The sequence below is a fragment of the Erinaceus europaeus genome, chromosome 17, assembly GCF_950295315.1.
Source record: "Erinaceus europaeus chromosome 17, mEriEur2.1, whole genome shotgun sequence".
Classification (NCBI taxonomy): Eukaryota; Metazoa; Chordata; class Mammalia; order Eulipotyphla; family Erinaceidae; genus Erinaceus; species Erinaceus europaeus.
The window spans coordinates 23,136,602-23,159,452 of NC_080178.1; positions in this window are offsets into that span (position 1 = coordinate 23,136,602).

Below are 22,851 nucleotides of genomic sequence, written 5' to 3' on the forward strand. Positions count from 1 at the left end.
CCAGATCCCTGTCTCACTATAGGGAAAGAGACAGGCTGGGAGTATGGATCAACCTGCCAACACCCATGTGGAGCGGGGAAGCAATTACAAAAGCCAGACCTTCCACCTTCCGCACCCCACAATGATCCTGGGTCCATGTTCCCAGAGGGATAAAAAATAGGGAAGCTATTAAGGGAGAACAAAAAAAGAACAAGCATAAATTAAAATCAAATAACAGCTACTTACAGGAGAAAAAGTCTGATTATTTGCTATTTTGGAATACAAAGAGAAAAAAAAATCCTGTTTACAAAATATCATAGAATAAGGCCTGGGTGGTGGCACACTTGGCTGAGCTTACATATTACGATATGCAATGGCCCAGGTTCAAGATCCCAGTCCCCACCTGCAAGAGGAATGATTCACAAGTGGTGAAGCAGGGCTGCAGGCGTCTCTCTGGCTCTCTTCCACTGTATCTCCCCCTTCCCTCTCAATATCTGGATAAGTCTAGTAAATAAATAAATTTAATAAATTTTTTTTAAAAATGTCACAGAATCTAGGACTAATTAAAAATACAAACTGGAAAGGAGAATCTGTATCATTGTATTTTGTATAATAGACAACTGAACATTCCTGATTGAGGAGTTTTGAAAGAGTGGTTTCAGCTGTCAGTTGTAAAACCAATTAAGTTCATGTAATAAAATATCCAACCCCAACAGATACTTTTGACTATATTCTAGTTTCACTTAACAAAGTTATTACTTCTCTCTTATTTATTCTAACAGTCTATACAAACTGAAGCACTAGGTAAGTAGAATTCAAAGAAAGTTCAATTTAATTTAAACAAAATAAGAAAAGAATATTTTAACTAAGTAAACATTAATTTAGACAATAACAATTTCATAAAATAAAAATTGTGCAATATTAAACTTTATTTAAACAGGGAGTAGGGCTGTAGCGCAGCGGGTTAAGCGCAGGTGGCGCAAAGCACAAGGACCGGCATAAGGATCCCGGTCCAAACCCCGGCCCCCCACCTGCAGGGGAGTCGCTTCACAGGAGGTGAAGCAGGTCTGCAGGTGTCTATCTTTCTCTCCCCCTCTCTGTCTTCCCCTCCTCTCTCCGTTTCTCTCTGTCCTATCCAACAACGACGACAACAACAATAATAACTACAACAATAAAACAATAAGGGCAACAAAAGGGAATAAATAAATAAAATAAAATAAAAAGTTATTTAAACTAATACATTCATCTAATAGATTTGACTAGGTAGATTAAGCCATTTTGAACAACAGAAGCTTGTGGAAAAAAAAATAAAACACAACAATGTTTATATTCAGTGCTTATAAAATCATTTCCTAGTGAATTCAAATATACCAGTATAATTCAAACTAGTCTAAAGAACTATATCATATATGAAAAGTAAAATTAAGACTAAACAATATAATCTATATTAACTTATTAAGAATTTTAATTTAATCTAATAAAATTTGTACAAACAAGCCTAACAACAGGAACACTTTTTATTCAAAAGTTAAAAAGTGATTTAATCAGGTACAAAACTTCTAACACAGCTTAAATTCATTCTTATTTTGCATATTAAATTCAACATATATTTTAAAAATGTATTTTACTTTCTTATGTTTGATAGGACAGAAAGAAATTGGGAGAGTGAAAGGGGAGATAGAGACACTTAACAGTACTGCTTCACTACTCACGCAGTTCCCCTTCTGCAGATGGGGACCGGGGCTTGAACCCTGGTCTCTGTGCATGGTGACATGTGTGTTCAACCAAGTGCATCATTATCTCAGCTGGTGCCTCAGCTGATAGTTTTTTAGTCAGAAATATTATCCCTCAAAGTGAACCAGAAATAAAATCTTTCAAAGATAAGCATATCCAATGTTAATAAAATCTATTGCCAGCAGAGCAACCATGCAAGAAATGTTCTCAGAGAAAACTCATGTACTTCACTAGTTAAACAAGACAAACAATAAAACCAAGGAACACAAATTATCAATATAAGAAATAGAGACAAAAAGGGGTGGGTTGTGGTGCACCCGGCTGAGTATGCATGATGTAATACCTGAGGACTCTGGTTCAACTCCCCACTACTCAGACACTGGGGAAATGCTTTGCTAGTGGTGAAGAGGTGCTGCAGATGCCCCTGTCTTGTTCCCTACCTCCCCTCCACCCCAGCTTTACTCTGGATTTCTCACAAACTCTATCCAGTAAATAAATCAACAGACAGCTGTCACCACTAGTTCTATGAATGCTAAAAGACTAGAAAAGGAATATTCTCATGTTCACAAGTGTGGTAACTTAAAATGCACCAATTTCCCAGCTGGGGAGATGGGTCAGTGGTAGAATACAGGACTTGCACAAATGACAACTTCAAATTTAATTTCTAAGAAACCACAAGTTTGATAGCTACCACTGGAAAACTTCCCTTTTTCTTTCTTTCATGTAGCAACTGAATACTTATAAATAATATGCACTGACTTCACAAATGACATGAATCACTAAACTCACACAAGGAGGACTAGATAATTTGGATAACTCTCTATGAAGTAAACTGAATCAGTGATTGAAAGTATTTAAAAAGAGAGTGCCTACTGTTCACTTGTGAATTTTACCATACAATAAATTCAAAAGCAATCACCCCCTAATCTCCCTCACAGTCTTCCCCAAGAAAACTGATTTAGGCAGAATATTCTAATTCATCTGATGAGGTTAATATTAATTTAAAACCAAGATTAAATAAAGGTATTATAAGGAAGAAAAGCTACAGACCAATATCTCTTGTGTACAGAAATGTACAACTCACTAACAAAACATCAACAAATGGAATCCATATAAAATAAGTATATGTTAAACCAAGTGGGTTCAGCAGTAGGAATGTATTTATTGTGCAAAAATAAAGCAATGGGGTTTTCCACATTAGCAGGTCAAAAGAAACAAAATCATGCTCACTTTATAATAATAAAAAAACCATTTAAGAGAATCCAACACCTATTCATTGTCAAATGTAAAGTCCACAAAGAATGAATAGTGAGAAACATACTTGTTTTTGATAAAGAACATCTAAGTACAGCTAGAATTTATGCCATAGTTAATTTTGAAAGACTGGATGCTTTAGTTCTAAAATTGTAGAGAAGATAATAATCTTTGTCCTCTCTCATAATTCCTATTCAAATTGTAAGGAATTTCTAGGTAATGCAAAAATACAAGAAAAATAAAGGTTGAGGAGAGATGAAGAATTATGCCTATGTCGGAGATTATACTGTAAACTGTTAATCCTTCCTAAATAAACAAAACTTAATACCACGGCATATAAATTAAAAATAATAATAATAATAATAAATAAAAGAATGAATGTTAAGTTTCCTCTTCTACCTAAAACAGAGCATTACTTTGGAACTTTGCTTTAGCCAATATGACATCTTACAGTCAGTTGTTCTTAATTTTTATGAAAACCATTAGCATTCCCAGACCCCCAAAACAACTTATAAATTATATGAAATAGCACATAAAGCCTAAAATAACACTCATATAGTGACACCAGTAAAATATGATATATTCACAGCCTGTATAAAATAGTTCCTGAAAGCAGGGGTAGGCCAGGCAGTGGCATAGCTAGTTGAGTGCACATGTTATAATGTATGAGCACCCAAGTTCAGATTCCTGGCCCCCACCTGCTGGGGAATATCTTCAGGAGTGGTGTAGCAGTGCTGTAGGTGTCTCTTTTTCTCTGGAGATTCCCCTCATTCCTTCTCTTTTTCCTCTGTCTCTATACGATAAATAAAATGTAAATATAAATTATATATACACATATATATGTATATATATATTTTTGGGGGGGTGGAAGTAGATAGCATAATGGTTATGCAAATGTTCAATCCCCCACACCAGAACTGAGCAATGTTCAGTTCCATATCCAAAAAAGGTATACAAATTCAAAAAGAATTTTATTTAAAAAAAACAAAAAAACAGTAAAAGTGAAGTTACCCATTATAGGCTAATTTAATACGATTAAACCCTATCCAGTTGGCAATATTTGCTGGCAAGTAAATTCCAACTTTGGTTTTATTCACATAGTAGAAAAGCAAACTATTCCATCCACTAAAAAAATCACATTATATAAACCACTATTTAATTAATATGAGAGGCAAAAAACTGATGATATGTCTAGAACTTCTTAAAACACAGACTGAGTCTTTTTAATACATAGGCTGTCTTTGATATGATCTCTCCCAAAAGCCTAGACCAGGGAGAACAAAAGCAACCGATAGCACAGCTATATACAGGATGCTGGGTACTATACTCCAAACTCTATCAAAGGGACTTTCCAAAGTTAACCCTATCATCAAATAATGTGATGATAACAATAACTATCCATTGTCTTCTTGAACCCTAAGACAACAGGAACCTCACATTTCCACTATAGAGCCTCTACTTCCCCCAGTCCTGGAACCTTAGGGTGGGGCCCACTTTCCTGCATGCTGCTCTCAATTCAAATTAAATAATACTGCATCCGCGGATCGCAACCTAATCAACACAACGAGTGCCACCGCAGCATGCTGCACTTCAGACTGTGACCAGAGACTTCAGGTATGTAATGACAACCCTTCAGCTTCATCACTTGGGTGAGACCTTTCCTTTCATAGTATTCTCTAATTCCATTCCAGGTGTTCCACTCCCCAATAAAGTCCCCAAACCTCGATATAGTCCAGTTCCCCTGAGACAGAGCATAGGTTCACCCGTGCCCATAAACTAGGGGAAAAATATATACCTGAAAGCAGAAGTACACAAGAGCATGCAGGGAATACACCCAACACTTCATCTGCACTATTACAGTCTTTAGGTCCATGATTGTTCAACAATTTGTTTGGCTTTGTATGTTAACTCTCTTTTCAGCCACCAGGTTCCGGATGCCAGCGAGATGCTGACCAGACTTCCCTGGACAGATGACTCCATCAATGTGCACTGGAGCGCCACTTCCTCAGAGCCCCACCCTACCAGGGAAAGAGAGAGACAGACTGGGAGTATGGATCCACCAGTCAATGCCCATGTTCAGCGGGGAAGCAATTACAGAAGCTAGACCTTCCACCCTCTGCAACCCACAAGGACCCTGGATCCATACTCCCAGAGAGATAGAGAATGGGAAGGCTATCAGGGGAGGGGTGGGATGTGGAGATCCGGTTACGGGAATTGTGTGGAATTGTACCTCTCTGGTTTTGTTAATGTCTCCTTTCTTAAATAAAAAAAAAAAGTACGTACCTCCCCCCCCAAAAAAAAGAATTATAGTGGAATTATACCTTCTGTAATCTTGTCATCTTGTAAACCATTATTAAATCACTAATAAAATAATAAATTTGAAAAACAAGTAAATAAAATAGATAAGTAAAAAAAGAAAAAAAAATCACTTGAACACAATTCCAAGAAAAGATTATTCAAGGGTATCAATATGTTTGTGCTTATTAAAAGTGAGTGACACTTGTATATTGGATTTGTTTGGATCCTAGGTCTTTACATACTTAATAGTCATCCAGAAACATTTGAAAATCATTGACTAGGTCACTTTAATTTAATTAAAAACCCAGCTAAATTTTCTATAGTATGACAGATTTGATTAAATCAAATTCCCTGTTACATTTCCTATCATTTCTGAATATTAAGTTGGCTGAAAATGAGAAATTCTTTGGAAACTTTTCAAAATCCTCAATAATTCTGCCGCACCTCTAATAATCCTGTCCTAATTGTCTCAGGGCTGGGCTCCCATTAGATCAATTTATTTTTAATTCCCTAGGTAATTTTCATCCTAAACCAATTTGGAAGCTACTAGTTTAGAACTGTTACAATTTATAATTCCAAATATCTCCTGGCATCTCTATCTGTGAAATTGGCCATAGAGTTATTTAAAAGTAAGTCTCCTTACATTCCTAGTTTAGGATATTCCAAGCATATTTAAACCAAGAGTCTAGCAAAATGTACAGAAATACTTCAGAATGGTGTGGAAACCCATGTAGCGAGATAAGTCAAAATACTATCATAGTGGGGAGTCGGGCTGTAGCGCAGCGGGTTAAGCGCAGGTGGCACAAAGCACAAGGACCGGCATAAGGATCCCGCTTCGAACCCTGGCTCCCCACCTGCAGGGGAGTCGCTTCACAGGCGGTGAAGCAGGTCTGCAGGTGTCTATCTTTCTCTCCCCTCTCTGTCTTCCCCTCCTCTCTCCATTTCTCTCTGTCCTATCCAACAACAACAACAACAATAATAACTACAACAATAAAACAACAAGGGCAACAAAAGGGAATAAATAAATATAAAAAAAATTTAAAAAAAAATACTATCATAGTGTTTTTTTTTTCTTTTTTGGAGGAAAGGTTATAGTAAAATGTTCATAATTCATACATATAATGAATAATCATGGAATTCTGTTAAACTGAATAGCAGAAACATTTGGATAGTTTTGAAAAGGATACTGAAAATTTTCCGAATACACAGCAAGTTTGTATGTGAGGCTAATTCTACTCGTTCAAGGATCACTGTTTATTTCAGGTATTGTTGACTTGCATTTTTGTTAAATTTTATTGATACAATATTGCCTTCTAGCATTCATTATAGACTTTCAGGCATGGATAATTCTGAATCACTGACTATGGATTCTACATTAAGTTTACTAAAAGTCCAATTTTATCCTTCACCATGCTGCTAGCTCCTTTAAGTCAATTTAGCTCCTGTTCTCGTTAATCACTAATTTGATCTAATATTCTAACAGTTTATTTCTGTTTTATTTAGCTCATTCTCTTTTTCTCACTTGTTTATTACTGATTGAACAGAATCTATAAAATTGTAAAATTACAGGGGTATAGTTTCACATTGCACATGCCACCAAGATCTGTGCACTTATTACACACACACCCCGACCCTCATGATAACCAGCACAATCCCTGAAAATTATAATAGACAACTTAGAGACTTTTTTTTTGCAAGTTTATGTGTTTCAATTGCTTATATTCTACACATGAAAGAAACTATCCTTTAGTTGCTTTTCACCTCCTTATTTCACTAAATATAATTACCTCCAGTTGCATCCATCTTATCCCCAAGGACACAATATCTTTTTTAAATTGTAGAGTAATATTTTATTAAATATATATCCCAATAACACTTATTTTTGCCAACGAGGTTATCCCTGGTGCTTAATCTATGTACCACTCCACCACTCTGTGGCCATATTTCTTTTCACTTTCATTCTTTTTCTTTTTTTTTCCCTTTCCCTTATTTATTTATTTATTTATTTATTTATTTATTTTGACTTTTTTGGTGGGAGAAGAAAGAGAGGGAGAGAGAAAGATAAACACCTTCAGACTTCATTGTTTGTGAAGCATTCCCTCTGTAGGTGGGAACCTGGGTACTATGTGCGCTCAATCGGGTGTGGCTACCGCCTGGCCCCCTTTCTTTTTTTCTTTCTTTCTTTCTTTCTTTCTTTCTTTCTTTCTTTCTTTCTTTCTCTCCCTCTCTCTCTCTCTCTTTCTTTCTCTCTCTCTCTCTTTCTTTCTTTCCTCCTTCCTTTCTTTATTTCCTCCTTTCTTTCTTTTTTTTTTTTGTGTGTGTGTGTTAGACAGGACAGAAAGAAGTTGAGAAGGAAGGGAAAGACAGAAAGGGAGAGAGAGAGAGACATCATCAGTCATGAAGCTTCCCTCCTACAGATGAAGAGTAGGGGCTCATACCTCACACAGCCCCTCTTTTCTTTCTTTATTCATTCTTTTTAATAGAAATATAAATGGGAAGAGGAGAGGATAAGAAAGTGAGATGCCTGCAGTGCTGCTGCACTGCTAATGGAACTTCCGTTCTGTAGGTGGGAACTGGTGATTTAAACAGGATTTGAAATGATGCTCAGTTATATGTGTATTCTCCTGGGTGCTCCACCACATTGCCTCTATCCATGAATTTCTTTCTCCAGTCAACTGTCAGTGAGTATTTAGGTTGCTTCCACTTCTTGACTTTTATGAATAATGCAGCTATGAATATAGGGTACATATATATCCCATGTTCATTTGTTTTGTTTCTTTATGCATCACATATGAATGAAACCACACAGTAGGCTTTTCTCTCACTGGCTCAAATCACTAATTGTAATATCCTTCAAATCTGTCCTTATTGTTGCAAGGACAGGAATTTATCTTTTTTTTTTTTTGCCTCCAGGGTTATCACTGGGCTTGGTGCCAGTACTACAAATCCACTGGTCCTGGAGAACATTTTTCCCATTTTGTTGCCCATGTTGTGGCTGTTATTGTTGTTATAGCTGTTGTTGCTGCTGGATAGGACAGAGAGATGGAGAGAGGAGGGGAAGACAGAGGGGGAGAGAAAGATAGACACCTACAGACCTGCTTCATGCTTGTGAAGCGGCCCCCTGCAGGTGGGGAGTTGGGGGCTCAAACAGGGATCCTTGTGCTGATCCTAGTGCTTGTGCCATGTGTACTTAACCCACTGCGCTACTGCCCAGACCCAGGTTTTATCTTTTTAATGGCTGAGTAGTACTTCTTTGTGTATATACTTAACACATTTTAGGTATAAAGGCACACAACTATTTCTATAGTTATAGAATATAATGTAGAGGGATTCTAGTATAAAACGGAAAGTATCAGTCACTCTATTAAAATACCTCAAAAAGTATGACAGAGGAACTAGTGGGGGTTGTATTGTTATGTGGAAAAGTGATAAATGTTATTCATGTACAAACTATTATATTTACTGTCAAATGTAAAACATTAATCCCCCAATAAAGAAATTTTTAAAAAATTTCAAACAGTATTGAAGTAAACAACTTGTTCTAAATATTAAAACCCAATCACTGGCGAATGGATTTTTCTTTTTCTAGAATGGGGTGGGGGGTTCATGCATGTATGATTTTACCACTCCTAACTTTTTTCACTCATTTAATTTTACAAAGAGAGAAAGATAAAGAGAGACACTGAATTCACAGACTAGAACTTTCCCCTGGTGTTTTGGCATTGTCACCTGGTGCTAGAAGTCAGTTCCAGGCCATATGCATGACAAACCATACAACCTACTAAGTAATTCATTTGGCCACACATTTATGCACATACTGGATCTTTCATAATTTTAAAAGGTCTTAAAATTAATGCAGTTGCTTTCTTTGTTACAAACATAAAAGCTCTTACTCTGATATATTTTAACTTAGGTTATGGTATTGGATTGAGAAATGGTAAGTCATGCCTAAACTTTGCAACTGGGGATGTGCATCCTATAGTTGTGGCAATATTTTACTACAGAACAGAGTTCTAGAAAAGGAAAGCTGGTAAAGAAATTAATGTTACTAATATGAGTCATCAAGTTGAGGGGGGGGGAAAGCAACTAAATCCACTGAGAATCTACTTTTTCAAATGAATAGAAATAACAGAGGATTTGAAATTAAAGAAATAGGTAAAAATTCATGGTTTCTTTTAACTATGTGCTAAGAGAATTTGAATTATATTCAAAAACTTGGACTAGGTTCATTTATAGTTATGAAGACTGGATGTTCAGTGGACAGGTCTTTACTACCAAGGTTCGTATTGAGACTCAAAATTATAGGAAAACATTTTCAAACATAATGTGCTTTTTTCCAAAAGCTATTGTCTTTGGACTTGATAATACTGTAAAAAAAAAAAAAAAAAAAAAAAAGGTGTACAAAGACGGATCTCCTCAGATGATTCCAATGGCATTGTACTGTTCCAAGAGCAGTCATTCAGAGGTCAACCTTCTACTAAACTAAGTGGATAACTGTGCACAGCAACATTTCTGTAGAGTTTAGACAACTTCAACATAAATGCACACATACTGGTGTACAGAATTGTTATTAATGATACACATGGTATGTTGTGATACGCAGTTGTTTCAGTCAATTCAGGCACTTTTCTTCTACCCAACCAAACATTTTCAAAGCTCATTAACACATTACTATATATATATATATAATTACAATTTCACTTGGTGCAGCATTTTCTTGTTGATTGTAGGGTGGAGAATAGTTCCCTCTAGTGTTTTTCTCTCTCATCTGGAGCAAAGAACCTAACTGCTGTGACTACTTAGAAGAAAAACTTGGCACACTGAAGGTCCCAGATGGAGATCATTTCAGTGTGTTTCCCATAGCGGCATCTGTGTCTTTGACTGACTTCCAGGCTGGTTCCTTTAAAGATCTCTTGAACTTCCCTCATGTTGACGTTTAGAACAGCTGTGGATTTCCTTCTTGGATTATGTTCAAATAACCTATATTCATAGCCAGATCACTTTCCTGTGATTTATTAATCACCATTTACACATTCCTGAAAATTTGAGCAGTGATTGATGACTAAACCTGATATTACATAATATGATCAGATTAGCAGTCAGTGTTAAAAATCACCATTCCTCTCTACCCAAAAAAAAAAAAAAAAAAAAACAATTTGTGAAGGCATGTTCCATTGACTTATTTAGATTGCTAATGATGCTTTTACCTTCATATTGCTAGGATTGTTAGAGGGTTTTTATTTGGTTAATAGATACTTTGCAGGGACTCTGCACACAAACTGGTTACAAAGTCCATTATAAAGACTGAGTGTTTTTTAAAAGTTGGTTTTATTGTTGTGCTACATGGTAAAGTCTGCCTTTATTCTTTGGGGTGGGGGGGTGGCTTTCTGGGGGAGGACTTTAACTGAGAAGCAAACTTTTTACTCTTACTGCCAATATCACCCATTAATCAAATCATAATTTAAAGATATATTTTGTATGAAGAAGAACTAAAAACCTTCCCAAACACACACTGAAGAAACTGAAGGAATTCACCACCACCAATCCTGCCATGCAAGAATCACTGAAAGAGTCCTATATGGAATGAAACAAATGAACTCCAACTCCAAATGAGTTTGTGAGTGATAGGATAGAAATGGAAACACAAATAACAACATGAGAAGCAAATACATTGGAAAAAGGAGAACAAAATGGACAGACAGATATATAACAGTGTTGGTGAATCAAAGCCAGAAACTCTTAAAACCCCAATCTTGACCCTAAAAGAAAAGTGTTGGGTGGGATGAATCAGGAAATGAAAGATGAATACCAGATGACCTCAAATGTAAGTGAAACTTGGGAGACAGAGACAAAAAGAGAGAACACCAAAGTGAAACTTAAGCTGGAGGTGGGGTACTGCACCAAAGCAAGGGATGCTGGGAAGGAATGGAAAAAGATAGAGTGGCTAAGGGAGATGGCCTCATAGGGTGGGGGTGAAAGTATTTTGGCTATACCCACAATACAGAGCTGTGAAATGGAACCCGTGTGTAGATGACCATGATGCAGGCTTTTAAGCCTCCAATAAAATCAATCAATCAATCAATCAATTAATTAATTAATTAAAATAAAAAAGACTCTAAAGGGCTTATGTTCCACAGCAAAAATGTTTGAGATTTTGTAACTACACTTATCAATGCTTAATTCAATGCAAAGCACACAAGGAGTAATCAAATAAAAATAAAGAATTGAAGGATATTAAAGTTTTTGTATCTTTATTTTAGTGTTTTGTTTGTGTTGTTGTTTTATTTTACAAGAGCATGGCTCAGTTCTGACTTCAGATAGTCCTGAAGTTGAACCTGGGACTCTGTAGCCTCATGTACGAAAGTTTTTTGCATAATCGTTTTGCAATCTCCCCAACCTTGCTGTTTTTCTTTTAACTACCCATTATTTAGAATTGTTTTGACTATAATTATTTTATTATTTGGGTTTTGTGAATTGACAAAACAGTCAATGCAATGGCTTGTAATTTAATTAAATCCTACTATCTTTCAAGCTCAGTTGTACTTCTGCAGCTTCAGCAATTCTTTCTTTCTGAAGATTAGCACCTAAGCACTCACTCATGCATCCTTATTCACTCCTTGACTTCTTAATAATAAAAAATCCAGATTCAGAGTAGTGGATTTATATGGCATACTTCTATTTACATTTACTCACTTATTTTTTCACCAATCTTCATTATGATGGACAAAGTTATGACCACTTTATTAGTGTTAAATCCAACAAACATAGCAAGATTTGTATTATAAAGGCAATTGTGACTCACTACTATGACCATTACTGCAGTAACTTTAATAATTCAGAATAAAGAAAATTATTTCCAGAAAATGATTCATGTGCTTAAAAAATGGAATACCTAATGTGGTATGTGCCTTGAAGTAAAAGACATCATTGAAAGCTACAAGAGGGCATGCAATTTCAATTACGTCTGAATAATAGAGGCAGGCATTAATATTAGCTTAGCCTTTAGCTATAGTTCATCATGTAATACAATCAGTATGCCATGTATTTATTAATGTTTTATTTTAATTATTTTGGTAGTGCTGGGGTTTCATGAATGTACAGTTTCACTTCTTCATTCATTTTGTTTCAGATTAAAAAGAGATGTAGCTTTCTAGAGGAAGAAAGATGGAAGAAATGGAGAGACATTTGCAGCAATATTCCACCATTCACTGCACTTCACCTGGTGGTGTTATATACGGTCCTTTCATCTGGTGTGAGTTGCAAAGTGGATCCTAACACATGGTAAGGCCGAGCTCTATTCGTTTTTGTCTCCTGTTACTATTTTTATTTTCCAAATGAGATCTGTCATACTCAACAATATACCAAATATCTAACATATAATGAAAATAAATTTTAGTCTAATTTGTTCCTTACTTTATTAAATCTCCAGTTTAATATACAGGATACAAATTACAAGAGATGATCTTTCTGGACTGGCATAAGATTATTCAATATATAATTGGCCCAAGTGTGTCTAAAACTGCTCCTTTTTGTTAATAACCAATGAAGTAACCCAGATATATTAGAAACAGTTTACAAGGGCATTTTCAAAGTACAAGTGGAGTAAATGCTAACTCTAAGTTTTAGTTTATTGAGGAGTTAATGTTTTACAGCACAGTTGTTGACACATGGAATACAATTTCTCATCTCCTTATAGTAGGTGTTTGTAAAGCATTCTCATCTCAAACTTAGATTTTTTTGTTACCATCATGAACTTGGACCCCAGCATTCTCTCCACTGCTTTCCTGCCCTCCCTCCCCTAAAGTCCCGTGTTTTGCTACAATACTCTGCAGTCGTTCTAAGTTGCACTTTGTGTTTTCTCTTTCTGTCCTTGATTCTTAAATTCCACATACAAATGACATCATCTGATATTAATCCTTTTCATTTTGACTCACTAAACAATTCCTTCAAGTTCCATTTAAGAGGATGTAAAGGAGATGACTTCATATATTTTTTTTAACAGTTGAGTAGTATTCTATGTTGAGTTCTACTCTTGTTCAATTTTACTGTATTATCCTGTAGAATGATGTCAGTAATGAGAGATAAGAGCTTCTTTAGGAGAAGCAGATGAAGACAGAATTTTAACAGTGTCACAACTATTCACCAGATGCTGAATATTAGGGATTCATGAACTCAGCTTTAAAAATTAAAGATCAATCAATAGTAGCATAAAATAAAGTTTTGATGCTGAATACATGTTGTCTTTACAGAAAACAGAGCCTAAGAAATATTTTATTCATTAGCTGGAGTGCTAAGTTCAGCAGAGGAAACATAAAGAAGCTAAAATCTTAAAATAAGCCTGAATAGGCTGGCAGTATGGATTGACCTGGCAATACCCATGTTCAGTGGGGAAGCAATTCCAGAAGCCAGACCTTCTACCTTCTGCACCCCATAATGACCCTGAGTCCATACTCCCACAGGGATAAAGAACAGGAAAGCTATCAGGGGAGTGGAGGGGATACAGAGTCTGGTGGTGGGAACTGTGTAGAGTTGTACCTACAGTTTTTGTCAGTCAATTTTTATTTATTTTATAAATAAAAATTAAAAAAAATAAACCTGAATAAAATAAATGAGGCATGGATATTCTGAAGAACTGCTGAAAGTTCTTCTAGAAGAACATTTTAAAAAGGTTACTTACTCAAAACACTAGTTATGGTTTCATTAATGGAATCTTGATACTTGTACTGCACAGTAGGGAATGAAAATAAATAAAATTATAGTTTCACCCCTGAGCAGGACTTCAGAATCAAGTTAGACAAATATGTATAATCAAACACAGGATATATGTTTTGAAAAAGGTAACCATTCAGAATTTAGAATCCAATTTATTGTAATTGAACTGATTCCAATAAAGAAAATTTATTACATTCATAACAACATAATTTAATCCCTGATTTGAAGCAAGAATTTATATTAATTAATATATTTACCAAAGTTTGTATTCTAATTTGGTATGTTGAATGATAAACATAAGTTTTATATGTTTGCCTTTAAAATTAATTAATCAATTAATTTTTGCTTCGAGGCTTATCACTGAAGTTCTGTGCCTGCACTATGAACCCCCCACTTCTGGCAGCCATTTTTCCTTTTAAAAAAAAGTAAGGGATATAGAAATTGAGATGGGGAGACAGAGATAGATAAATACATACACGCTTCACCACTCATATAATAACCTCCATGGAGATGGGGGAGGCTGGGCTCAAACCCAGGTCTCTATGTATGGTAACAGGTATGCTCAACAGAGTATACCACTGCCTAAACCCTGAATAGACTTGGTTCTTAAGGTCTACAACTATAAATGCATGGGTAAGGTCTAGAATGTATATTTGTTCATCCCTTCTTTATCTGTTGAAAGTGTACCATCCTCCATGCTACTTCTACCTATTTAATTTCAATTGAATCCTTCATTTATCTAGGTGGAACCAAGAACGAAAAGTCATTTACTTATTTTATTTTGGGGCCAGAAAGTGGCGCACCTGGTTACGCGCACATTACAAAGTCATTTACTTATTTTAAAGTAAATTATGTGATGGAGAGATAATGCTGAGGTATTCTGTCTAAATTGAATGACAACATTATTCACATTCCTGTCAGAAATACATATATACATGTATATATTTTTTAAATGAAACCTATTTTTGGAACATGAGTCTGAGATCGTTTATAGAACTAGGTAGCAGCCTCTTCCTTCTTACTTGACAGTTACATCCCAGATTAATTCTGAAAGTAATTTAAAAAGTCTCTTTATGATATGTAAAATCCAGGTACCAAATGTGATAACCACATATCTGATTATAAAGAAATTATCATTCTAATTAATCTAGATCAGTGATAAGTATGTGAATGGTATGAAAGCATAATAGAACACAACTGTGCAATATTTTAAACGTGTTACTTTATAAATATCTGTCCTGATATCCTAAAAAAGCTAGCTACAGTTTTACATTCTATTTTGTACTTATTTTTAGGCTACATGAAATGTGTAGATTCCTGCTTTAGTACTCATTTGGCTACACTGGAAAAAAGTTATTGCTGATTCAGTCCATGTTGGTTTTCTGGGTGGCTGAGCTCATTGAATTATATTCAAAAAGAAGAAAAGAAAAAAGCAAATATTGTCTAATCAGCTATGTTCATAAGCAGTGTTTCCTACAATTGCACAAAGTACAGCATATTAAAGTAAACGGCTTTGAGAATTCTATATACTATATACTATCTTAATATCTTAAACTATCATACTGATACAGAACATACTATACAGTGTATATACATCCATTCTGAATGAATGAAAGAAATGCTAAAGTTGACTTACTGCTAATTTTAAGCTTTGGAAGTTTCCCAGGTATTAATACTTCCAAATGATTAATTATCTGGCAGCTTTTTTTAAATTCTTTTTTATTTATTTTATTTTTAATTTTTATTTATTTATTTATTTTCCCTTTTGTTGCTCTTGTTGTCTTTTTAAATATTTTTAGTATCTTTATTTATTGGATAGAGACAGCCAGAAATCAGAGGGCAGGGGAAGAAGGAGAGAGAGAGAGAGATGCCTGCAACAATATCAGGTGTCCTTAAGTAAGGGCAACTACTGTTTGTGAATTTTAGATTAATGGAATTTTTAACATTTCAGATGTTAAAAAGCAGAGTTGATTATTTTTTATCACCTTGACATTTACTATTATCTAGCTTATATTTTTAAGTCATAAATCATATTTCAACTATTCAATAATATCATGTAGGTATTATATAAAATATCAGAAATTGAGTAGAATTCAAGAATAAAGTTGTTCTGACTTCTCATGACTATACACAATTTCATGATTCATATGTGCTTACAAATTTTGAGTTAGTTTCTTAGGATACCTATGGAGGTAATAAAATAAAGTAATAGTATAGACTATCCTAAAGATTTCTAAAAATTTTAAATATGACCACTGTCATACTTTAAAAGTGAAAGCAGATGAAAGTGGTGGCACAAAAAGCAAAACAAGCAATCTGAAAAACTACTCTGAGAAAAGATAGAATTTAAAAATACTAACCAAACTCTCGTGTTGATACCTTCAGATGTTAATTGATTTTTAATACTCTGGTTCTATTTGAAGTGTGAGTATGATCAAATGGAGTTTTTTTAGCCACTATTTTTAGCTGTTGCACTATTTTTAACTTGCACTCTACTAAAAAGATATGGGAGGAAGTTTATTATAAAGCACCTGCTTCAAGAGATTAAATTTTAGATATGGTTATTTTGAAGGTGCTATATTTTATAAAGATCAAATTGTATTGCAATTTATTCTTTCATGAGAATTAAATTTATTTCTGTTGCAATATGCATAATCAGAAATTTATCATCTCAGATGATCAGCTGAATTAATCCAGGATCTTTTGCTAAATAGTATGGAAGTTGGAAGTTAGAACTGAGAGCTTCCTAAAAAGGAAAGGTAATAAGACTCAGTCTACCAGTTCTTCTGAAGTTAAAGATCAACAAAGAAAAAAACCTGCCTCCAACACACAACCAAATTCTAGGAATTCTTAGATTTGGAAGTATATGGTGTGAAATAGTGAAGAGATGACCTAAGGCAGTAGAAGATGTGGAGCTACTAGAGATTTTCAAAGTAAAGAAATGAAGTCATTTTATTAAGTAGTTTCCAATCAAAACAGTATGTAAATCAAAGCAAGGTAAACAGTGTTGAATCGGATCAAATCTGTGCATTACTGTAAATATAACTTAATCCTAAGTATAGATACTCACCTTTATTTTTTATATAGCAAAAGAAGGGGAAGAAGAAAGTTCCTGAAATTTGGGAGAACTGTTTTTTTTTTTTTCTAATATTCTAGAATAGCCAAGAGGTAAGAAAGCATGACCACCTAGCCAGGACATCATCTCTTCAGACAATAACTTGAGTCCATCTATATATCAGATGTCAGACTCAGGCAAAAACTAGTAAAGGCATGGGCCCTTGAAATATACCTAAAACAGACCTATTAGCTTTTTCCAAAAAACGGAGACCCCAAATCTCCATCTGGAATATGCTAACCTTTAGGTTCATGATTAGTCAACAATTTGTTCTGCTTTATATCTTAACACTTTGTTTCAGCCATCAGGTTCCAAATGCCACAATAATGCCAACTGGACTTCCCTGGGCAGGCAGCCCCACCAATGTGTCCTGGAGCTCTGCTTCCCCAGACCTCTGCCCCACTAGGGAAAGAGAGAGACAGGCTGGGAGTATGCATCGAACTGCCAATGCCCATGTTCAATAGGAAGCAATTCCAGAAGCCAGACCTTTCACCTTCTGTACCCCATAATGATCCTGGATTATCCTGGGTGATCATAATGATCTTTACTCCCAGAGGGCTAAAGAATACAAGAGTTTGTGGTGGGTGGCAGTGGTGGTTGGTGAAAGATGGGCTAGGGAGTTCTGGTGGTGGGAATTGTGTGGAATTGTACCCCTCTTTCCTATGGTCTTGTCAGTGTTTCCATTTTATAAATAAAAAGTATTAAAAGAAAAAAGAAAATATGACCAAAATTACTTAAAATCGAGGGCCTCCCAACTCTTCATCTGCATTATTCCTGCCTTTAGGTCCATGATTGGTCAACAATTTGTTTGGCTTTGTATGTTAACTCTATTTTCAACCACCAGGTTCCAGATGCTAGCATGATGCCGACCAGACTTCCCTGGACAGACAACCCTACCACAGTAGTCAGTGGAGTCATACGTTGCCATATAAACATATCCATACTCCAAGGCCCTATTCATACTCTCCAACTCATCCCTTCCCAGAGAATTTTGCTATTTTGCCCAGCCCAAAGTTTCACTGTGCTTGCCCTTTTTGTCCATGTTTCTGAAGTCCCATTTATAAGTGGGATCATTTGGCATTTGTCCTCTTTTTTTTATTTATCTCATTAGCATGATGACTTCAATTTCCATCCAAGATGAAGCAAAGGGATAACATCATCATTTTTAAGGGCTGAGTTGTTTAGATATATGTCACAATTTTCTTTGCCACTTATCTGCTGGACATCTGGGTTGATTTTCTAATTGGGCTGCTACAAATTGTGCTGCTATAAACATAGTTGTGCAAAGATCTCTTCAAATGGAGTGTTTTCTTTGAATCTTTGAATCAGGAGAGGAAGTATAAGGTCATAGGGTAGGTCCATTTCTGGTGTTCTGCTCAGAAGTCTCTAGACTGTTTCCACAGGTGTTGGGCATATTTGCATTCCCATCAGCAATACAAAAGGATTGCTTTTTCTCCACAGCCTTAGCAAGATGGGTTGTTTACTGTTCTTCTAATATATGACATTCTCACAGATGTAAACTGGTATCTCATTGGTGTATTTATCTGCATTTCTCTGACAATCAATGACTTTGTGATCTCCCACTCTGTAGGGAGTCTTTCCATTTTGGCTCATGGTTCCATTTCCTGTATCTTTATCTTACTCTGAGATATTCTATATTGAGACATTTGCTGTAAGAGTGTTGAGTTAGAATGTGAGCAGAAGACTTACTGCAAATTTTATTTAGAATTTGCTATAAGTAGGGCTATTTCAAGTCTACTGTAGCGTTTCCCCTCTTTCTTTAAACAAATTTTTAATTGATTAAAAACTGGGCCAGGCAGTAGCGCAGCGGGTTAAGCACACAGGCGCAAAGTGCAAGGACTTGTGCAAGGATCTGGTTTCCAGCCCCTGGCTCCCCACCTTCAGGGGGGTCGCTTCACAAGCATTGAAGCAGGTCTACAGGTATCTATTTTTCTCTCCACCTCTGTCTCCCACTCCTCTCTAGATTTCTCTCTGTCTTGCCGAACAACAACAGCAATGGCAACAAAACAACAAGGGCAGCAAAATGGGAAAAATGGTCTCCAGGAGCAGTAAATTCATAGTGCAGGTACCAAGCCCCAGTGATAACCCTGGAGGCAAAACCAAAGCAAAACAAAACAAAAAACCATTACTATGTTATGCAAGTTTTGGAAAACCAGTCTTACACCTATGTATGTTTATACTTCAATGTCTTCAAATTTCTAGAAAATTCCCTTCCTTAAATAATAAAAATTATCCAGAAATGGCACAGTAGAGATTTCTGACAGGCAGGAGGCACGCTACTCTAAAAATCTACCATTGAACAGTGTGTCTACTTTTATAAATATAGGACATTTATAATCTCCCATTGACCTCTAAAGTATACTGATGTTCAATTTGTAGAATTTGTGGCTTTTGTTGGATTAGAAGAATAGAGATGAATGCTTTCCATTATACCTTTATCCAGAAGACTTTAGAAAGAAGAAAGGAATATCATAAATAAACCTGGTCTGGAAAGCTATCCAAAGTAATTCTTCTGTGTCAAGAGTGACAGATACTTGAGATAAACACATAGCTTTTAGAGTGCTTATCTAAGCCAAGCAGAAATGCCTACTTTTAGTCCAATTCTACACTCTTTGTTTACAGTAGGATAGGGAAGATAGGGTGTTAGCAAACTTGAGTATTCGGTAAACCAGAGTGTGATCTAAATCATTTTATTTAGATTTCCTACCATGGTATTGCTCCTTATTTGGTATCATAATACATGAGAAAACCTCATTTGTCTATATTTCTAGGTGAATCCTTTGGGGACTCCCTTCTTTCACATTAGATTTCACATTTTATGATTTTCATGTCATTTTGAAAAAAAATAAATAAATTTCTCCATCACTGAAATGTCATAAGGAGAACTGGTTTTAATGGATCCTGATTTTTTAAAAAAGATTTAAACAAGGGGGGGACCCTAATATTTATTGTTAGCATTACACATAACAGGTATTATGGTGACTATGAGATACTAACTTACAGCATCACGTGGGATGAATAGGTGGAAGCACTCAGATCAATGTGGCTTTAAAAATAGTGTGAAATTATGTAGATCAAATGAAGCAAGATGCCCAAAGTAAGATACTTAGTAAAGACCCATATTAGGATTTAGAATTAATGACATGGCCCCTCATAACTATTTAATACTATATTTTCTCTCTGGTATTTGCAAATTGTCAGGATATCTATGAGCATTCCAAAGTAAATATTTAGAGCTTTGTAAAGATAGATTGCATTTCCCACTTCCATGAAGATGACATCAAACTAGTTTTTGAAATGAGTGATTCCATAACTATCATTCTTTATTCTTACATTTTTACTATCATTTTGCTTGTTTAGTTGGGGAAGAAGCTCAACTGAGCCATGGAAATCATATGCTAGAAGCTCCTGGATCTATTTCAGGAGCTCCATGTAACAGAATGACTTGTCAGTTTCTCTCTCTCATGTGAAACTCTGCTTCTCCTATGTAATAAATACAAATAGATTTTAAGTAAATGAAATAATGTTTGGGAAGTATATTCAAAATCAAGATATAATCTGAAACCAATCAAAACATGGTTATTTATTCCTCATCCATTTGGAATTCCTGTATGTAGAAGACATAGTGTGACAAATAACTTCTATTATAGTAGATTTGAATCTTTCTCAGACAGGTATGAAATAAAAAGATCTATTTATACAAACAGCTCACTACTCCTATCTAAATACTGATATTACTTTAAAAATGACTAGTAACTTGTTCTTTCTAAGCTGACATAAAGATTGGCTCAATCATAAATCTTGAGTTGTCTCAAAATCTTTTTATTGTCCATTTTAAGCAGATTAAATAAGATGAATTTAATATACAGGTTAATTCATCTGAAATTACAGCTCAGTGTTACTAGTATAGTCACAGATATGTGTGATCATCACTAATTAATTTGGAAAATGTACTTTTTTTGCTGCTAACAGCCTATACTCTCATCCTCAGCAACTACAAGGAATTCCCAATGTACTTTCTATCTTTATTCATCCACCTATTCTATGAAATATTATAAAAATGCAACGTGGCCTTTTTAAAAAAATAGTATTTATTTTTTTAGGATAGAGACAGAGGAAAATTGAGAGGGGAGAGGATGACAGAATGGTAGAGAGACAGAACATGCCTGCAGCCCTGCTTCACCATTCTCCTGAAGCTTCCCCCCTACAGGTGGGGAATCTGGGTCCTTGCGCACTGTGATGTGTTCACTTAACTAGGTGCATCACCACCTGGCCGCGCAATATGTGGTCTTTTATGACTGAATTCTTTCAATTTGCTAAGCAAAAGAGGTCCATTCATGTAGTAGCATGAATCAGAACATATTCTCTCAGTCTGGTCTAATAAAATACTCCATTGTACAGATATATCACATTCTGTTTATCCATTCATTTTGGAGAGACACTTTTTCTTTTTTGTATAAGATAAGATTGCTATAAATCTTTGTTTACAAATTATTTTTTGAATTATAATTAAAATTTTAGTAACCAAAAAAAAAATACTGGATAATAAGGCAATCTGATATTAAGCAGTTTGAACAATCTGTCTTTTTTACAAGACAAACCTGTCTTTTTTACAGGTGCTACTAATTTTATATTCCTACCAAAAGTACACAAGGGTTTCAACTTCTGTACATTTTTTTCGCTGAGACTTATTTTATTTTTTCCAGTTTCTATTGCTACAGTCATCATAATGGGTAGTATAAAGTGATATATAGGATGAACAATGCCCAGCATCCTATGATGTGCTTACTGCTATTTTCATATCTTTAACAAAAAAAATAGAACAGAGAACACAGAGAAAGAGGGAGAGTGAGAGAGGGAGAGAGAGAGGGAGAGGGAGAGAGAGACCATAACACTGAAGCTTTCCTCAGTGATGAGGGCTGGGCTTAAACCCAAGTCACAAACATGGCAAAAAGTAGCACAGCATCCAAGTGAACTATTTGCCAGCCCAATATTTGTATATCTTTAGAGACTTTTTTTTACCCAGAACCAAGTCTTGTGTATGTAAGATTTCATTCTTCTCAGGCTGACATATTTTTGAAAATATTTTCATTGAGCTGGAGAAATAGACAAGGCAGAGGACTAAAAAGAGAAATGTAGAGATTATAACCCCTGAGCTTTCTCCTGTGCCTTTGCATGCCCATGTAGTGCTAGAGTTAAAGCCTGAGGTGAACAGATAACAAGGTAGACACTGTACACAGTGAACTAAATCTCTTGCCCTAGATAAATATCTATTTATATATTTTGGCACTTAAAGTGAAAGAGAAAGGGCGAGAGAGAAAGAAGGGAAAAAGAGGAAGGGAGGGGGAGAAAAAGGAAGGAGGGAGGGGGGAAGGATAGAAAGAATGAGAGAGAGAGAGAGAGGGAGAGAAACAGGTCAGAGCACCACTTAGTTGTGGCATATAGTGGTGTAGGGAATAGTCCTTGCAAACTCTAGACTATGCATACAAATTGGGGGTTTAATAGGCTGAGCTATATCCCTGACTCATTGACTCATTTAGTCAAATTTTAATGAAGGTATTTGCCTTAATATAATGGAATTCTGTTATTTATGTATTTGTTCAACTAGACCCTAATAGTTACTTTAAATTCATTTATGAATTTGTGAACACAATTATTTAATTTTTAGAAGATAGCATTACCAGATTTTCTAAGGATTCATGATTGACTTTGTTTTGAGCAATTGGAATGTATCCTCA